Genomic DNA, 19,278 nt, shown 5'->3' with positions numbered 1-19,278 from the left:
GACTTTCTTAAGGTGAAGTAGTAGACAGTTTCTATCCTGTCAAATTAACAGTGTTGAAGTCTTCCTCTGCATTATAGGACGCTTTGAACAATCATTCTGCTCAAAGAGTAGAGCAATCTCTTCATGCCATAGAAGGCATCAAATAGTTACTGTAATTTATGTATTTTTAATACTTCATCAAACAGCGGGGTCAGATAACATCAGTAATTTCTTGGTCTCCTTCCTGAATTTACTTATCATCAAGCCAAAAATTCATTATTACCATTACACTGCAGTAATGTTTGCTATCTCAGATGAGAGATCCCGTGTGGGATCAGGCTTCTTCGCACAAAAGCTCTCTACTGAATAGGTTTGTAGATTTTGTGAATGTTTAGCATTTCAGGATTTTCTTAATTAATCTCGTAATGTTCTGTGTACTGATACTGAAATTCTAATGCGTCCATCTTTGCTGTGTGAAACTAGGCTGAAACCTGACTGAAATGAATTTGTCAGTAACTCCCCCCCGTGAGACTGGGCTGAGGTCATGTGAATATAAAAACATGATTTATGCTTTAATGATTTAAGATTCTCTGCTGAATAGACAACCTCTGCCTTCAGAGATTTACAACAAGGCTGCTGGCTTTCTTTTTTTGCCCCTCTGAGTGGTGCAGGGTTGTCCACCATGACCACTGTTCTGCAGGGTTGTTTCTTCTGTCATACTGTGCCAGGCTAGGTCTAATCTAAACCATCAAGCAATTGTTCCCTATTAATCCTTTTACGTTGTGAGCAAACTTCCATCTCATGCTGTTGTTTGCATCTTCCATGTGCTCTTGTGTGACAAATAGTTGTAGATTTACAGTGCTGTGGGAAAGGCCACTGCAATTCCTATGCTCCAGCATGAGGGGAGCGCTGCAATACACGTAGGTTGAAGTTGTTGGTGTATTTGTCTGAAAATGTGTGCTACAGCTTTTGTATAGCTGGGTTTGATGTTAATAGCACGTGTAAGGAGAGCTACCCGACCCCTGGTAACAAAGGTTTTTTCTTGTCCGGAAAGACTAAATCTTTGGTTTTAGTAGCAAGTGACCTCTAATAGTGCTTTTGGCCTGTTTTTAACATCAAATGGTTCAGATTTGCCCTCTGGGATAAGAAGGGGCAGTAACCCCCCAAAATTACTTAAACCACTGGGCCAGGCATGCAGCTTCGCTCCCTTTCCATCTGATCCTTGGGTAGAGAGGAGGCCAAAGCCTGCAGGCTCTGTCCCTCACTGCAGCCATCATGTAAAGCCGCCTGCTTGGAAAACAAAACCAATATTGACTCCTCCTCCTCAGCTGCAAAAAAAATCCTGAGTAATCAAAGGGAATTGCTGGCAACCTTCTTGCACTGGCAGGTGGTGGAACAAGGGGTCGAACTGTTCTTATCTTGGATAAACCTAGTCAGCGCTGCGGGATGTACACATAATTAGCAGTCTCGCTTGTGATTAAGCCGTAGGCAAACATGAAAACCTGTAACAAAGGCAAAATCTGCTGTACAATGTTTTCAGTGTTAAAGGGAAAAAAAGAAGTAATCTGCTGGTAGAAGGCACCATACAGGTCTTCCAGTAGGGGTAATGCAAAGTGAACTGTACCCTGAAGTATTTCAGTTAGAAGAGGATGCTAATTGCCTGTGAGCAAGGAGCTTTCAACAGCAGTGGTTCAGCCTGCAAGGCTGCAGAAATGTAACTTAGGATAGAAACTGAAATTGCAAAGAAACGGGCCATCCATGGCTTTGAATTAGAACTTAAAATAGATCAGATAAGAGGGGGCGATGAGGTGTGGACAAGAGGGCAGCTGTATTGCTGATGGGGATCTGTTACCCACAAAGCTATCTGTGCAAATGGTTAGCAAAGGCTAATACCAGGTAAAAGCAGCTGGGAGCTGGCTTTTTAAACAAAGCCTTTCCTGGGAAGTATGAAGCTAGATGAGGAATACATTCTATTTTGGATTAATTACCTAGATTCATTTTACAAGGATTAGACTTCAGTCCTCCTAATTCTTAGTGGTGCTTCAGTATGATTTCAGGCTGAAATTGCTAATACATGTACTAGAGCAGGTGCAGTCTCATGCCTTGTCCTAGAAGCTGGGTTGGGGGGGGTGAGATATTTGGTGGCAAATACTCCTCCAGTTATGTGCAAAGTGTCTTTTGGGGCGTCCCCATTCTCTGACTCTAGTATGTTTGAGACTGCACCCCTTATGTCATCAGATGACCTTGGGCTGGAAACCTCCTCTCTGACTGGCTTAAGAGGTGTTATGAAATGCATATGAAGGTAGCTGGCTGTACCATCATATGGAATCATAACAGGGCTAGCTAGCTTTGAGAGAATTATTTTATATAATTCCCTATTTTAAAACGGAATTACATATTTGTAATGGTTTACAAATAAAACCTCGATTCACATTGTATTTCAAGCTAAGTTAATGTGATATTGTGGCATAGTTATTGGATTCAATTGATAAAATAACTGTTGGACTGTCCAAATACTTCTGTGCTGTGTGTAACGCTCAGTGTCGCTTGCATATAAAAAGGTAAGGCCAGTCTTGACTTTACTGTTCAAACTAGGTTGTGTCTGTGCTAGGTGATGCAGCTAAATACAGAGCTCCTGGCTTTTTTCACAGCCACTATGGTCCCACAGCTCTGAGTGAATTCATTGACATCTGCACGTCCATTGCCGCTTCACATCAAGATTGTAATCTGTTCCTGGCCACCCGCAAACTGTTTGCAAAGAGTCTCGGGGTGCTGTAGCCTTCCTTGACGCAAACTAATGCAATTAGACATATTAGACATTGGTTTCTCTGCAATCAATTTTAAACAGCATTGTTGCCATAGATTCAAAGGTCACTGTTGGTGGAGCCTCACATTCGCAAACACCAAGCTTAATTTGTTGTCTATTTTAATGTATTGTCCTGAAGTTATTGGGTTTTGAGAGCATAGAATCTATTAAGAAGCTTAATAGAGCATCTTATTCCAATTATAAGAAATGTATTGGGGAAAATGGAAATGCACGGAAGATCAATGTATTAAGCAGCCGCCTGAATGGAGGAAACAAACAGATTAAAAATTCTTTTTAGTACAAAAAAGATATTTCCTTCCATACAGTACCATAAAATATTGGGTTGCTTATATTGTAGGGGATGATAAAGCAGTTCTATGCTGATTGTACAAAATCAGATACAGAGCTATCCACAAATTTTTCCTTCATTCTTTTCTTTTTCCCCAGGGTATTGCTGAGGGTAGTTGGATTTGTTTTGTCTTTGCATTTTTATCCCACTCACTCCAGCCCTGGGTGATTTTCCTATTTGGAGGTTCTTAAATTTCTGTGCTGCAAAACTGTTGCACTGAAAACTTACTTGGCCCAAGAAAACCTAGCAGTGAACCTGAGATGGGTCATCTGTGAAGATGTGGTCTGGAGCCACAGGCTGTTTGGCTTTGAATTTCTGTTGATAAATGCCAGGTTCCTCAAGTACAAAATCAGGGTTTCAGACTACAACCTAAGGACATGGGCATTTGCACAGTAGTCCCAAGTGAATGCTGCCAGTGTCCTTTATCAGAGGTGTCTAAGGGGAAAAACAGGGGAGGTACTTTTGACTCGGGTCAGTTCTCTGCTCCAGTTTGCCATGTGGCACAACTCAGTGTGTCATCTGCTTTGGCAAGAACTCATGGGGAGGCAGAAAAGAGGGTGACTTAATTGAGCCAGATTTTACTTTTACTATCTCATTAAACCATGGCTGCAGCCCCTCATGCTCAGTGCAATCACCGTCTAAACACAGATGTTTGAAGAACTCTATCATGTTTTGTTTTTAGTTATTATTAAAGACAGCTTTCATAGGAACTATGAAACAAACTTGTGATCCGTAGAAATTAAATATTAAAAGCTGGTTGAATTATTTACATCCATTTGCTATTTTCACCTTTTGTGGTATAAACAGGTTGCCATTTAAGCCTCATTTTACATTGTCTGTGGATAATCTCTATGAAGGAGCTCCCAAGATTTTTTCATGTAGGGGAAGATTATAGCCTGAATGTAAGCAAACCAAGGTAGATACTGGCTAATTCAGAAGATAACTCAAAGACAAATTGCCTTTTTTCAGTAGTTTCTTACTTTGAATTGTCTGAATGAATGTTTTTCTTGTTTCCCCATGAGAAGAGCAGTTGGTAGGACCTTGAGACTGAAGTCTCACTGCCACGTTGTCAGAAAGAGATAAAAGAGTGATTGTGAGCCTGTTAATCTACCTTGCTGGAGGTGTAAAACCACTGTGCAAGAGATGAAGCAGGTTGGTAAAGTGGACATGTCATAGTTACCACTGAACTGAAACGTGCACATATTGTCCCTCTGGGATTTGCACCCAACCTGGCATTTCAGTGCATGAGGAAGAACATGGCTTTTGTGCCACGACAGGGTTAAGTAATACAAAAATAGGTTAAAATAACAGCAGCTATATCTAAAAACCATTTAAGTCTCATCAAGCCTTCTAAGTAAGATTATCTCAGGTCTTGTCTTCTTGTTTGGCTGTAAGGTCCGAAGTTCCTTGTTTTGTTGTTTAATTTTTTGTTTGTTTGAGGTTTTTTCCCCTTCTTTTATATATATATATATCTATATATCTGATGCCAGACAAAAGCTCAGCTATGCTACAGGAATTCTCCTTTAAGTGCAAGTTTTCTGCATAGGCTTGTAGTATCATATGCTCTTTCAAAAATTATCAAGAGAAGCTGCAAATCTTACAAGACTGCAGACTGTTAAAGACTCAAAGGTCTTCGGATCATGCAATAGCTTCTAGGGCACATTGTTCATTACAGACAGTAATCAACGCAGGGATTATTGAGGATCTTGATAAATGATTCTGTGATGTGACACTGGCCATAGCTTGAAGAGAAAGATTGAGATCTTTATTCCTGAAAATATTAAACCCCTGACTTTGATGGGATTGCTTGTATGATTTAAATTAAAAACACTTTTTGGAAGAGAATTAATTTCCAGCCTACTGGAATGTGCATATTTTTAATTATTTTAACCAAATTTTCTTGCTTGTTCATCTGTTTCCAACATTCATTCTTTAAGTAATTTAAAAAAATCTAATTGTCAATAAGTTGTTTATCCCAGCGCTATATAAACCAATTTAATTCACTTGGATTTACAAAAAGGCTTTTTACAAAGTTCATTACAAAAGGCTCTTCAGGAAACAAACAGATCGTGAGTTCATTCGTCCTCTCCCCATGACGCTCCATCTGTCTAGACTATATCTATTCTAGACACATAATAACCTTTGCACGCATCCAGGAAGGAACAGACTCTTAAAAATTACTCCCAGAGTTGAGCTGCATATGTTTTCGTATGTTTTTGGGTCGTTTTATATTCTATAAGGTGTCCATTCTGGCAGTAATGCGGTGAAAACATATGTAGATGTGTCAGGAAGATTCCTGCAACAATTTTGCTTTGCAGAATCCATTTACAAATGTTGGACATAGTGCTACTATTGACATTATTTGTATTTTGTAGCTCTTGGTTAATGGGGGCTGGTCCCTGAGGACAGGGTACCACATGTGTTTTGAGAGCAGTAACATCTGCTAGGTCTTTTCTGTCTCTTGAGAGGTGGTTTCTGCAAACTCCACAAAAATCAGAGCTTGGCTTAAAAAGCGTCTTTCCAGAGTGGAAAACTGATTTGTACAGCTCCAGCATTAGTGTTTAGGGAGGAACAGCAAACTGCTGAGACTTCCAGCGCTGAGTTTTGCCGTGCTCTGACTGGGAGAGAGTAGAAGTGTTTTCCACTGTTCAGCTATTTGGCTGTATACACAGATGAAGGCCCTGTTCCTGCCTGACCTGCAGAGGTGGTGGTTCGCATGAGCAGGTTCTGGTAAGGCCATAAATGACCTGATACCTCCCAAAGCCTCAGCCCTGCTCTGACTCCCAGCACTTTGCCTTCTACTTGTGCAGTTACGAGCCAGTTATAACCTGAGGGCTGTAAAGCAGATGCTGTAATAGTCCTGAGCGTGCCATAGGCTTCTCCACAGGCAACCACCATTCATGCCACCAAGTCTCATAGGGCTATGACTCAGAGATAAAAATATAGGGGATATGCTCATTGTGCTGTATCTGAAATTGACGTGCTTGGGATTTCATTTTAATCTTTCTGTTGGAGAACTGAAGTTTTGCTCTTCCTGTTCATACCAGCAGTGTGATTTATTTACGATTCTAGCTGTTCCCAAAATAAGGGAAATAACTCTGTGAAGAGTTCAGCAGTAAACGAATTGCTTCCCCACCTCTAGAAGTCTGCAGGTACCTGTCTCAGGCCATCATTCCTGAACGTTGTTATTAGTTCTGCCTGTGATAACTGCTATAAAATACTATTTTGCAGAGACACTAGTGGGTCCTGTAGGGTTTTTATGCTGCAGAAAACTGCCGTACTGCATAAGGGAAAGCCTTGATTTAGGATATGTGCCCCTGGGGGGTAGAGTAAAGTGAGGCGGCCTAAAGGCCAAACCTCAGAGAATCATTGTTGCTTTGGGACAGAAAGCCAAAGGGCCCACTTTTCTGCTGAGAGTCAGGCTTTAATTCTGTCATTTGCATCTTTGCTGGTGGTTCAGTTTTCCTTTCTGTACATGTGATGTTGGTGTACATCCGCATGCACAAATCTGCATTGTTACAACTCCACCTTGCCTGGCTCGCAGTCTCACAATGCAGAGCTGCAGGGCAGGAGTGCTGTCCAGCTCTGTCACTGCAGGCAGATGGGAGCGAGGACAAGGCACTGATATGCACTGTGGTACTTGTCTGCCTCCACATCTGTTGTGAAGCTTCACGCGTTTTCACACAGTGCTGTAGGAGCTGTGGACAAAAGCCGGTCACTGTTGGAGGGACCATCACTGACCCACAAGTGGCATTGCCAAACTGTAACTGCAGAGGCAGAAAGCATAAATCTTTGGGCAGTGCAGCCAAGCCTTCTCCTAAGCTGAAGTAATTCTTAATTCTAAATTCAGGTATTTGGAAGGTCCCACAGTGCTCTCTAAACCCCGTACGGCACTCTCCAAAATCTGGAAGCTCCGTCTTCTCTTGCTTTGAAGCCAAGAACACTTAGAGCTAATTGTCTCTTCTTTGCCCTTGCCATTGACCTCATTTATGGAGATGAAAGAAGTAAAAACAATTAGCTCACCGGGAAATTCTATTATGTAGAAGGGAGGTGGACATTTGATCAATGCTCATGGGTTATGGTCTCAGCTGGAAGGGCAGATTTTTGTCTCCCAGATGGAGCGATGCCCATTAATCCCAGAGGCTTTGCAAGTGGGAAAGATAGTGATCCAATCTTTCACTTCTGTAAAACTAAAAGATGCCATTTTAATCCTCTCAAGTAGTGAACTGGAATATACATTGGACATAACTCATCCTTTTGTTTAGGATGAGTAAAAGTGCTCATTAGTGAAATGAAAAAAACTTCGTTTAACTATGCCTAGCTGTGTAAAGGAGAACCCATCCCAGCCTCTTGCTCCCCCAGATCAGAAGTGATTTCTCTTTAACTGTTTCATAGTATCAGCTTACTCCATTCAAAACATAACAGGTTGTCTGAGAGCCCCCCCGTGCTCCTTCACCTCGCTGGCACGAGTGGGGCTCCTGAACACAACATATCCATGCTATGGGCTGCAGCACACACTGGCCACAAATGCGTAGTGTGCCCCACTGAGGGCAGCCTGTGCTACTGGAGCTTCAGCTGTGACTCCAAAGCAGCATCTCCCGTAAATTGGAGCAGGTGAAGTAGATCCGGTTGCTCTTGAATGTTAATGTTCTCATTGAAGCAAACGAGCATATATTAGCAGAGGCAAGGATAAGTAGACTTTTGCCTTTGAAGCTTCTGTTGCATGGTTTGAATCACTATTTTTTCCTAAGCACTACAGAAAAAGCATTAGTTAATCATGTTTAAGGTTTGTTATTGTGAACAAACAGATATGCCAGTATTTTAGGGTTCAAGATTTAATCTCTAGTGAGAGAAGTATTTATTAGCTTTATAAAGGTATGGCTTATTTGCTGTAAACTTTAAAGCATATACTAGCAGTGTTTATGGTAGGGTATTCTTGCACCTCAGCTAGTGTCCCCTAATATTCACTTACTATTTTCATGGCATTAGTTGCCTTTTGGATTGGATAATTTACCACACGGAGTAAAGCAAAAAGTCTGCTGAGCCTCCTCTTTTACTTCCAGCTATAACTAATGTAAGAGTTAATGTATGTTGTGTTTTTACTCTACCTCCAGTTTAAGAGTCTTGTCAGTTTTTACTCATGTTAGTGTAAGAAGCCTTTAAGCTATTCTGATAGCAGGGAGATCATAAACTACTTCCTTTTGTCAAGGTGAGAAACAGAGCAATGTCATGACAATGCGCTTTAGTGTTCCTGGCACTGGATTTAGAACATTATAGCTGTGAGACACAAAGCAGTAATTCCATATATCTTTATCCTGTCAGTTAAAATGTGTGGGGGTTTTATTGTTGGTGGTGGTGATTGGGTTTTTTAAAGTACAATGATTTAGCTTCATTTGAGTAGGGTTTTTTTCCAGTTCATGCACCTCTTTTGTTTTCCAGTATACAACCAGCCCTTCCACCAGTCTAGTTACTAGTCACTTTTAGCCATCATGTGCTTGTTTTTCACCAGGAGCTCAGCTGGTGCACCAGACCACACCTCATGCAGGTAAGCTCTGTGTGTCTCTGGTAGTCCTTTGGCTCCCATTCCTGCTTTTTTTTGCTAGCTAGACCCCAGAAAATCTGCTAGGGTTCTGTGGTCGAGCAGATGAGAGACAGGTGTTTCTGATTAAGGCAAGTGATAACTGATCTGCTGCACCTTTTTCAGCATCAAAGCTCTTGACTGTTGGGTGGTTGAAGGTTGTGCATGGTTATGAAAGCTGCTGTGCTTGGAGGATCCTGTTGACTCTAGGTAAGGATTCCTTGTACTGCTGATTCCCTAGTGCTGCTGGAAGTCTCCTTAGGAGCCACTGGGTAACGTAAGAAAAGTGCTTTCTGCTGTTGTTGTTATTCAATTTGCATTAGTCCTGGTTCTTGCTACGTGCACTGCCAGGGGGTGGATGGGCTGGGTTGATTTTGTTGATGGTGCTGCCTGCTGAATGTTGTGTTCTAGCATCGGGTCCAGCTGGCTGTGTGTCCCTGGGTGGCAGGGGCTGGATCACCAGGTACTGTGTGCTGTGCCCTGTGAGCACTCCTGGTGGTGCGCTGGCCAAGGCTTGCAGCTTCTGTCCACTTTTCTTCAGCCCTCCTCCCTCAAGTTTTTAGCTGTCAGTTTTTAAGAAGGTAAACAGCAATGCAGAACTGCCTGTGTGCCACAGTAGTGGTGATTTGCTCCTGCTAAAAGTGAGGCTTCTGTGGGGAAGCTGGGCTGGACCCTTGCATGGTTCCCCTTTGTTCAAGAAGAGGCAGTTTACAGCTCCTGTATCTTCATTATATGCATATTCATTATAATTCCACTAAATGCCCACCCAATTCTCGTTACTCATGCACATGGTAATCTGGGGAGATAAGGCCCTGGCGCAGGCACTGTGAATTTTGAGGAGTCGTCTCTGGAGGTTGTGGTGGTCATTTGCAGTGAAATACCCTACTTGTTTTACCCTTCTATGGAAATCCCTTAGTTAAGGACACTAGAATGTGTTTAGTCTTTCCGATTAACTACATGGTCTTGTTTGGGCTCATCTACGATCCTGAGAGGCTCCTCGAGCTGTTTTCTTCAGCAGTTGTTTACCTATTCCTCAGGCCTTATCAACAGGAAGAAGGCCTGCACTGATCTGAGAGAAGACATCTCATTCTCTTGTTGCATGCATTCCTTATCTCTGTCTTCTATGCACAGTAAAATTCGAGTTTAAGAATCCTTGTAGCCTAAGTCTCTATATTCAGTGAAATACTAATTTAATTTGATATTGGTTATACAGTGAAATATTAATTTAATTCGGTGTCACCCTCAACTTGGCAAACAGCAGGGCTTCCTAAGGTGTGTGCTGGGCATGTCTAGGCATGCTTTAGTTCCCAGCCTGGGTCCAGCTGTGACCAGGGAACAGGGACAAGCTGTTGTGTGAACTGGCAAGAAAAGGAGATGGTCTGTAAGGTGGTTTGTTGAGCTGTGTGGACACAGCAGCCACTTTTGCTTCTCTTGTGGACAGTTGATGCTTGATACTGTATGCAGTGAAGTTATGGTAGCACTGAAGCAGCAAGGAGAAGCTGATTTGGGCAGGAGCATGCATGCTGTTTTCATGTGGGGGTGTTTGGTGTGGATTGTCTCTAAGAGGTGTATAGCTGCTCTCAACAAGCAGGACGGGCATGAGAATGAGTCTGTTGTCAGTAGCCCTGGTCATTCAGCAAGCTAGAATGGGGTACAGCTCTTGCAGTGCCGAGATGCAAATAAAGGTCTGATCCAGCCATGCAGCCTTTCTACAAGGCTGTTTCTTGGGAGTGTGGGTGACCTTGGGGACAGAAGAGCTGTCCTTCCAAGAGGGCTGCGCAGAAAGCCATGCAGTATTGCAGAAGAGGCACTTTTGCAATGCACCAGGTGGTGGGGATCAGCACAGGCTGGGATCAGTGCAATCTGGAGTACCAGGTGGCATGCTGAAGCCTGGTGCCAGCACAGACTTGCTATCGTTCTCATCATATAATTCATTGGTGATCTTGCTAATTTGAAATCCAATCTATGTTTTGTATTGGCTTAAATATGTTCTGCCAAATGAGTGGTAGTGTGAAAATCTAGCATTAATTGTTTGTCAAGGCACAGTAGAAGCCACAGTCAAAAGTGAGTATGACTCACAGAAGAAGTATTTTTCACCTTTATTTCTCCTTCTCTTCCTTTCCTGCTCACTCCATCACCCTTATCTGTATAGAGTGATGCTTTAGGTAAGCACTAGGACTTTAGCATTGAGAACTGTGCAAAGGTACTATTTGGGGTGCTAGAGCTGCTGAAATACTCTTGAGTAGCAGATGATGGGTTTGTATATCACCACTGAGTTTCTGGTGCTCTGTATCTTTTCCTGGGTGTATATAGTGGTATTTTGCAGCAGGGACAGGTTCAGCGACCTTTTGATGGGTCATCAGCATGTGATTTATTCTCGCTTCTTACACAGTTGTGAAGCAAATGCTGCTGGCACAGTTTGCAGGTAAGACTGCACTGCAGATTAATCTGATGTGATGGGACTGCTGCAGTCTGGAGGGATGAATGTATGGCAGTCTCTAAAGCAGGGTGACTTCTCAAGTCTGGCTTGCGATATGGCAAAACAAGGTGAGATATTTTTGAGTGTTTAGTTTAAATAGGTGGAGTGTTTTGCCTTCTCCTTGCTACAGCATTTTGTATCTATTTTTTTTTTTTTTGGAAAATAACTAGCTTTAAAAATGTGGGTGTATCTGTGGCAGAAGTAGTGCTGAATAGAAACAGTGTGAAGCAAACAGTGGTGTTTGCAAGCTGTCGGAGATGCATGCCTCCTTATTGATCCTCTGGGTTAGCAGAATGTGACAACCTATAGCAACAGAAGTGAACAAACATTGAAGACTATAAAGGGTCTGATTAAAAATGTATTAAATTGAACTCGAAGCCTCAGAAGGATATTTGTGTTGTGATTTTTTTTTTTTTTTTTCTTAGCAGTGTTTCTAAATAATCTGGAGTGAATTAGAGCCCTACAATTGGAAATTTAATTTGGGGTCATCTTTAAGTGAACTCTAAAAGCATTAAACTCTGTTTGGCCATGATTTCTGCTTTGGGCATCGGCCCAGCGTGTCATCTCCAAATCAATTCCAGGGTCCCTTTCCAGCCTAAGCTACTATTGATTATTTCTCTTCCTTTTAACAAAAAGTCATCTCTATGGTGATCACATTATATATCTTCTTCAGGAAATCATAAAGTCCTTTTGAGACCAAAGGAAGCTGCTGCATGAGGAAGCGCTGCGTCTTGTGTTTGGCAGCAGTGCAGCAATCAGCACGTGTGCCCGCGTTCACAGGTGTCCTCCTGCCAAGGCCACATCTTGGGCTTACAAGGCTGCAACTGCTTGGAAGTCATACAAAAGGGAGCATCTATCTTGGGCATGTGCCCTTCCTGGTCTGGAGTTTTGGAGACAGGCTGGATTACTTCTTGATTCACTTTGGAAGCGAGTACAGTCCTGGAGAAAGGGCACTGCAGTTAGGGGGGTTTTGCTTCTGATGGTGCATATCAGAGGCACTGGGATGTGTTGTTACCTGTGTAGTGACAGGCTGTGACATACACACAGGAAGTCTCATTCTTGACCTAGCTGTGGTTGTTCCTCTGTTGTGTTTTGACAGAAGTCTCGTTTGACTCATTTGCAAGTGGTTTTGTCAGCAGGAGTAAATGTAAGATGCCAAAGAGCATTTTAATACTATGCTGAAGGTAGCAGTGCACATAAAGTATTCCCTTTTGACAACTGCCATTCATACTAAGAAAGTCCATACAAAGCAACACAAGGTCACAGCGTTTTGTTGGTTTTTAATCACATTTAAGCCTGTCTTACTCACAGAATCACAGAATCCCAAGTCATAGTTTTGTGCTTGGATTGAATCTTAAGTTGTTGAATAGAATTAATTTATTTCCACTAAAAACTGGGTCCTACACTCACTGTTTTAACTACATTAAGGTCATTAAACTGGTGTTACCATGCATGCAGGTGATCTCAGTGTTTCTGCTAAAGGACTGAAATTTAGCAAGCACATTGCATCATGGCATAATGGCATGTATATTATACTGCCAATAGTGCTTCCTCTCCAATAAGCTCTTCTGTTTATATAAAAGAATATAAGGCAAATGATATTAGTGCAGCATTTTTTCCAGCAGTGTCTTGATATAATGTTTAGAGACTGTGCTGTGGTGCCATGACAAGGTTGGAAGTTTAAAGGTGTTTGTGTAGTATGAGTTTTTATAGGATTAATTAAAACTTATAAAGCAACAGCTTCTTCCTTTTTTTTTTTTTTTTTTTTTCCCAGGCAAAAAGTGCTACTTTTTACTGTAAATTCTTATGGAAGTCCAGTGGAAAATAAGGGACTGTGAATATATTCTGAGGCATATGAAATTATAATAAATCCCTTAAAATAAAGGCCAGGTGGCAATACAAAACAGAGCAATGGTGCCCTGTGTGCTACTAACTTAGTTAGTGTAGTTACCAATAATTACCACATCCTTAAATGACCATATTGTATTCAGTAGTGTCAGTAAGGTCAATTCACAGTCATAGGATGAAAGGAAACACTCCAGTAGCTCTTAATGTGCGTCAAAATGAGAAGATTGATATTGACAAGGTGACCTTAGCTCCGAAGGGGCAGTTTGTTTTGAATGCCTGTAGTTTTTCTTGCTTATGATTGATAACCTCAATGGTACAAGTATTTTCTTTCTTTTGTTCAGTTTTTGTTTGCTTATTGTTTTTTACCTCTCACTCCCTAAAAGAGCACCACATTTCATGCTAGGTATTTCAAGTAACACAGCAGTAGTACAAGTAAGTAAAGACTAGTTTGGTTTTCTGTAGAAAGTTGCTGCACCCCAGTGCCCAGTGTCCCCTAAGTGCCCTTTGATCGTTCTCTGAATGACCCCAGCTCTGTGTTAATGTCTGGCATGCAGTTCCGCAATTAAAATGTGTGGCCTGACATCAGTTCCGAATTTGTCTTTCCTTCAATTTTTCATGTCCACCCAGTTCATTCTTTTGTCCTCTTAACCCTCTCTTTGTTAGATAACTGTGTTGTATTCTTCAGTGGCCATGAGCGAAAAGTTCACATGTAATTTCCTTTTTGTGTCTCATATTTTTCTTTTCCTACATTCAGTTTTGTGCTGAAAAGCATTTTGGTTAATAATCTGTAAAATTTGGAACCATCCACACTCTTCCACTCCATAATTATTTATTTTTTTTTCCCTAAGTGAACTGATTGGAATGATATGTGCTGAAAAACTTTGGAGGAGGAACTGTACAGTGGTTGGTTTTGTCTGCGGAATACCTGGGTGCATGCAAATTTGCAAGTTTAGTTAATTAAACGTAGGCCTTAGAGATTGTTCTCTGATTATATTGGGTGATTAAGAGTTCAGGCTTGCTAAACACTGTTACTGCAAGCAGAAAGAGAAATCATTTTTAATAAAACCAGTGAATATCTCTAGGATTTGACTGTGTGACAGTATTAGCAATGAAGGGAGGTTATGATATTATGGCTCGAATCATCAGTGCAACTGAGACGTGGAAAGGAGGGAAAGTTATAAAGTATAGCAGATTTGTGAGAAAACACATGGCTTGGTAAAGGACTGTTTAACCTAAGTTTCCTTGGAGGTTAAGAATACTTGTACTGCATTTTTTACTGCAGAATAGGGTGCTGCAACTGCAGAAAATGCTATGCAGTGCAGAAAATGAATTGTACAAAAAGAACAGCACCTCCCCCCCCTCCTCTGCCCATCACTTTCTAAGCCTGTTGGTTTGGAATAATACAGTGTAAGATAAACTGTAAGAGTCAATAATGTGTATTTCTGTATTTTTTTTTGTTCCTCCTGAATGTTTGTTTTACAAATATGATGTGGCTCTGAAGCAATTTCTGGTGCAGAACTTGCTGCATTTATCTTAGATGAATGGATGGCAAATGGATGCCTGTTAAGATGAAGATATAGAAGTATGGTTGCAGGGGCAGTAACTGTGCTCAGAGATGGGAAAAGTGAGGTGTCTTGGCAGACTTGGAGATGGGAGAGCAGGCAGGCAGACCTCAGACCTCCATGTCCTTCTCCTTTCTTCTTTCTCTGGTTAAGGTCCTCTTCCCCAAACCAAATATGTAGTGATTTCTGAGCAACAGCACAGGATGGCTGGCGTTTCTACATATTGTAAGTAGTAAATAGCAGGCACATGTAATTCTGTTGGTTTGTTGGGTTTTTTTTTTGTGTTTGGGGGGTTGTTTTTTGGTTTGGTTTTTGGTTGTGTTTTTTTTTTTTTTTAATATTCAGGAAATACTTTGTTTTACTATAGCTTTTACGTCAGGAAGGAGGTACTCTTTCAACTAACTTTTTACTGTCTTCTCTGATTTCCTGTTAGTCAAATCACCAGCATATTTGGCATGAAAAAAAGGAAACAAAACTTAACCAAGAAAAAACCCGATACATTGACAACTTCTAAAATAAGTTCATAAACTGTGCATTTGTAAGAAGTTTACATTGATTATTTTTATTTATTTAGATATTAAGATTTATACTCCCTAGAGAGTAATAAATCTGAGGTGGAAACAGGCCAGCGTACACTCCTCTGTTGCCGCTGGGGAAATGGTGTTTGCAGAGTAATGGCTGGCCTGGAGACTCCTACCATCAGCCCAAACCTCTCCTTCAAGAGAAGTTTAAGGTTGATTGTAATGGCTACATTTCCCGGTTTTAAACCAATATACCCATCTGGCATTTTGTTGAAGTTCAGCCCTGTTCAGTGAGAGAAGGTGTAGTACTTACAAAGCTGCACATCCTAACTGGCAAGAAGCACATCTTCTTTCCATGTATGTACATATACATGTCTCGCTGTGAGCAGGGTCTGCAACCAAACAGCTCCAGAGTGGGTTAAGAAGCATGAGAACAGAGCCACGAATGAAATCAGGTCAGGGACACTATAAAGTGAGCTGCCTGCTCAGTGGAGTGGAAGAGAGATGTGTTAGCCAAATAGCTTGAGAAATAGCTCTGACTTCAGTGGTGGGTTTTGGCTGAGTGGGTTGATGTTGCCAAGCCTAGTCATGCTATCCCTGTTTGAAGGAATATCTTTATGTATTCACTTGGGCAATACAGGTTTGCTAAAAAAATTCTTTTAGCATATCTCTGTTAAAAAGCATTGTTTTAACCTCAGCATCCTTCACTGCCTGTATTGCAGTTTTCTAATTTGGACATTGAAGCAGTCTGCTTCCTTCTGTCCCAGGCTTTGGTGAACTCCTATTCTGCTGTCTAGCTTTTGAGCAAAGCTCTGGGAAGGTGACTGCTGGGCTTGCCTGTGAAGGCTATTTTCTGCATAACAGGCTGAAAGGCTTGACCAGTTTTGCACATTCCTTAAAAACAGCTTGAATGCTGGATTGCAGCTGGTTTATTAAATTTGTTATTTTTCTAGATTTTTATGTGAACTCTTTCAAATAGTCTCCATCTTCCTAAATTATTTCCATTACAAGTATTCATTACAAATAAATGTCACGCAGCTAAAATTCATTCCTTTTTACAGAACACATTATTAGGCATTGTATCTGATAGTCATGCTGGTGATAACACATAATTTTTGTTAAAGGTGTTTACCCTTACCAGTATTTCCTTAATGGAAACAGCTGAAGATGTTAGGTCTGTCCTGTTAGGAAGTCTCCTATTGGAAGCACGGGAAAAGGGCCACAGGAGGCAAAGGCCTTGTATTTTTCAGAGCAGTAGTTAAGTAATTGCTATGGTCCTACTGTAATCCCAGGCTGCTTTCTTAAACTGTGATCTGAGGGCGGAGGAGTGCTGTGAGAAGGCAAGTGTGCTACTTCAGTTAAGTCGCTTTCTCCCTTCTGTGTTAAGAAAAGGGGAAATTATGTTGATGTATTTCAATTTTTTGACTTTGTCTTAAATTGGTAGCCGAAGTCCTGAATGCTTCCTACCCTGCAGGTGGGAGCAGTAGGCTGGCTGGTTACTGGAGTAGTGTTTTTGTTTGTTACTGCACCCAACCTCTAATCTACTGTTGGGACATGGGTCCTTGTTGCTGTCAACAAGGACCCAGGTTGAATTTTAGAAGTCAATATGCTGGTTTAAGCTCATACCCAGAAAAATTTAAGCTAATTGCTCTTGTGTTGAACAAGCTGCTCTTTGCCAAGTAACATAGTAAAGAGGTGCCTTATTGAAAGGAGGAAAGGGGAGGACATCAGGAAGAAAACTGGGTTCATACACACTTAAACAGGCTACTTTTTCCCCCAGATGCTGCTGTTGTGTGACATTGCTCTCTCTGGTGCTTGTGGGTGTCTGGCAGTTGCTGCCCATCCTGCAGCAGGGGCTACTGGCAGCCCAGGATGCCTGGAGACTCCTCAAACTCTGCTGCATATGAGGCAGTTCCAAGAGAGCTTACCTTCTGTCCACAGCGTGTGTGAGCTCTTTCTGTGAGACAGAAGTGTCCTGTGACCTGCTGGGCACTGAGAAATAGATCTAGAAATGCTCTTTGCAGAGGGTATATATACTAGTAATTTATATTTGGGCTAATACTGGGTTTTCTTAAGCAGGTATGTGAACCAAGTGTTTTTATTCTGGGATGTGCAACTTTACACATTAATCTTGTTGCTGCTCTTGGTTTTGCTTACTTGTGAAGTGTGAAACCATAGCATCTACCTGCTGAAGTGTGTCCCTGGTCAGCTGAACTGAAGTGCAAAGGTGGCTGACTGAAGTAATCTTTTCATTCTGTGCTCTGGAAAGGAACCTTGTGGTACAGAAGAACATGTGGTAGGTGTGAAGAATGGCCAAAGGCAGGAATTGCAGCTGAGCAAGGCTTATGCAAGCCCTCTGGTGTGGGGCTCTCCTGGTTGTGTCTGGTTTCCACCTTGTGACATTTGCTCTTGCTAGCTTCCATCTCAGTACAAGGGTGGTATGTTTTTTACTGATTACAGGGCATGATTCATATTTATCATGTTACTGGTGAAGTGGTAGAGATTGACTTAATTCTTTTAAATACTACCAACTGATTTCTTTCAACAAAGTTCATGCAAACATAGGCAGGAAGGGCAGGAAAAGTATAAAACACTAGAAACTCATTCCCACAAAAAATAAAGTATTTCAGTCTCTAGAAACTCCATTTTATTTCTTCAATCACGTAGCAAGTGTATCTTCTAAATGTGTTCTTTGTTCTCACTGTTTTTCAGTAGTTTTGCATGGAGCATAGTTGTATGTTAGTGATGAATGTTGTAAAAGGGATGGAAGAAAGATGTGTTTTATACTGTCAACTAAATATGCGATTCCTACAAATCCATATTTTGAATACATGATAGATGTTATTGTTCCTGAATGGTAAAAAAAAAAAAAAAAAAAGGCTTGTAATTTAGTTGAGCAATCTGGTTTTACCGGGCTGGAGCTGAAAAGCCCTTTAGAAAGGTACTCGTCACATGCTGCTGGATTTAAACAAATGCTTTGTAGGTGCTGAAGCTGATGATGTATTTCTAGGGAAAAGGGCTTCAGACCAGAGATTTTTTGCCTTTGATCTTAGGGTGCACAGGGCTAATCTGTACTGGGTGTGCATGCTGTCGCAGTGCTGAGACTCCCTGCTTTAAATTGTGCTTGCCATGTCATCACAGCTTATTACTGTCTCAGGCCACTCCTGTCCACTGAGAATGTGCTATATGTCTCTGTTACCCCACAACAGGACATTTCACCTTTTTGTCCATAGCAAAGTTATAGCTGAAGAATGCTGTGTGGGTTTTTTGTTTCGTCTTTTTATTTTCACTATAGTGAACTGGATGGACACTGCAGACATGGTAAGCACAGGCTAATTCGGCTACATGTCAGGCACAACACGGAATGTGGGCATCAGGTAGTTTTGATGAAGAATTTATGCTGTAACAGACTTTTTGATTATTGAGTTCTTAACCCCATAAATATACGTATAAGGAGGAAGAAGATAGCAGGTATCTAGGCTGCCAACTTGCGAACTCATTGGAAAGAAAAACTTCTAGTCAGTTGAATTCTCCATGACAGAGATTATTGCAGATATCCTACAGTTCTTACTCTGATTCTGGTTCCATGATGCAGCACAGGAAGAAGCTGGTCATTGGTTTCTCCTGATTTTTCACCCCCAACTCCTCACACCCCTCCCTTTGCAGCAGATGAAGCTAATATAACCTAATGCTTGGGGACAGCTTTCTGGAAAATGTTAGGTACAACAATTTTTCAATTGTAATTATAGGTAGATACTAAAACTTTTAGTCATCGTCTAAAGTTCACAGGTGGGATATTTTCCTCCCATTTTCAAAAGACACCTGAGATTTCCTTTTTGAGTTTATGTTTCAAAACTGATAAAACTCAGAGGGCTTTTTCTTGCTGCAGTGTTAATTTAACTTATGACGGAAGCTAAGGTATCAAATATTGACCTGACCTAGAAAAAATATTGACATTAGAACTATAAACTTTACTGGTTGATGTGCAGGATGAGAACTGAAGTCTCTCACCTAGGGTGCACTGAGAGCTTACGGGCAGCTTGAGGCTAATGCAAAGAGACGAGTTGTCTGGGTTAATACCTATCTGGGGAAAGACTGCAAATCCAGAAGGGAAGAGGATGCAGAATATTTTTCTGAATGTTATTAGGCTTTAGGG

The 19,278-nt window shown here is 41.4% G+C and overlaps 1 long non-coding RNA gene across 1 annotated transcript in view; it reads left to right on the top strand.

The window, feature by feature from the left end:
- The first annotated feature begins 8,576 nt into the window (after window positions 1-8,576).
- The window catches only part of LOC133226452 (uncharacterized), a 120,742-nt gene continuing 110,040 nt past the window's right edge, over window positions 8,577-19,278 (top strand). The window contains exons 1-2 of the long non-coding RNA XR_009729510.1: window positions 8,577-8,679; window positions 8,839-8,922. This is a non-coding gene — a long non-coding RNA (uncharacterized LOC133226452). The remainder of the gene's footprint in view (window positions 8,680-8,838; window positions 8,923-19,278) is intronic.

Source organism: Neopsephotus bourkii, unplaced genomic scaffold, assembly GCF_033783945.1.
Source record: "Neopsephotus bourkii isolate Nb327-2 ecotype Australia unplaced genomic scaffold, CSIRO-AGI_Nbou_v1 NB_1783, whole genome shotgun sequence".
In the NCBI taxonomy this organism is placed as follows: Eukaryota; Metazoa; Chordata; class Aves; order Psittaciformes; family Psittacidae; genus Neopsephotus; species Neopsephotus bourkii.
Note: the sequence above shows the minus strand (reverse complement) of the source record. Positions and strands in the feature narration are given on the sequence as shown.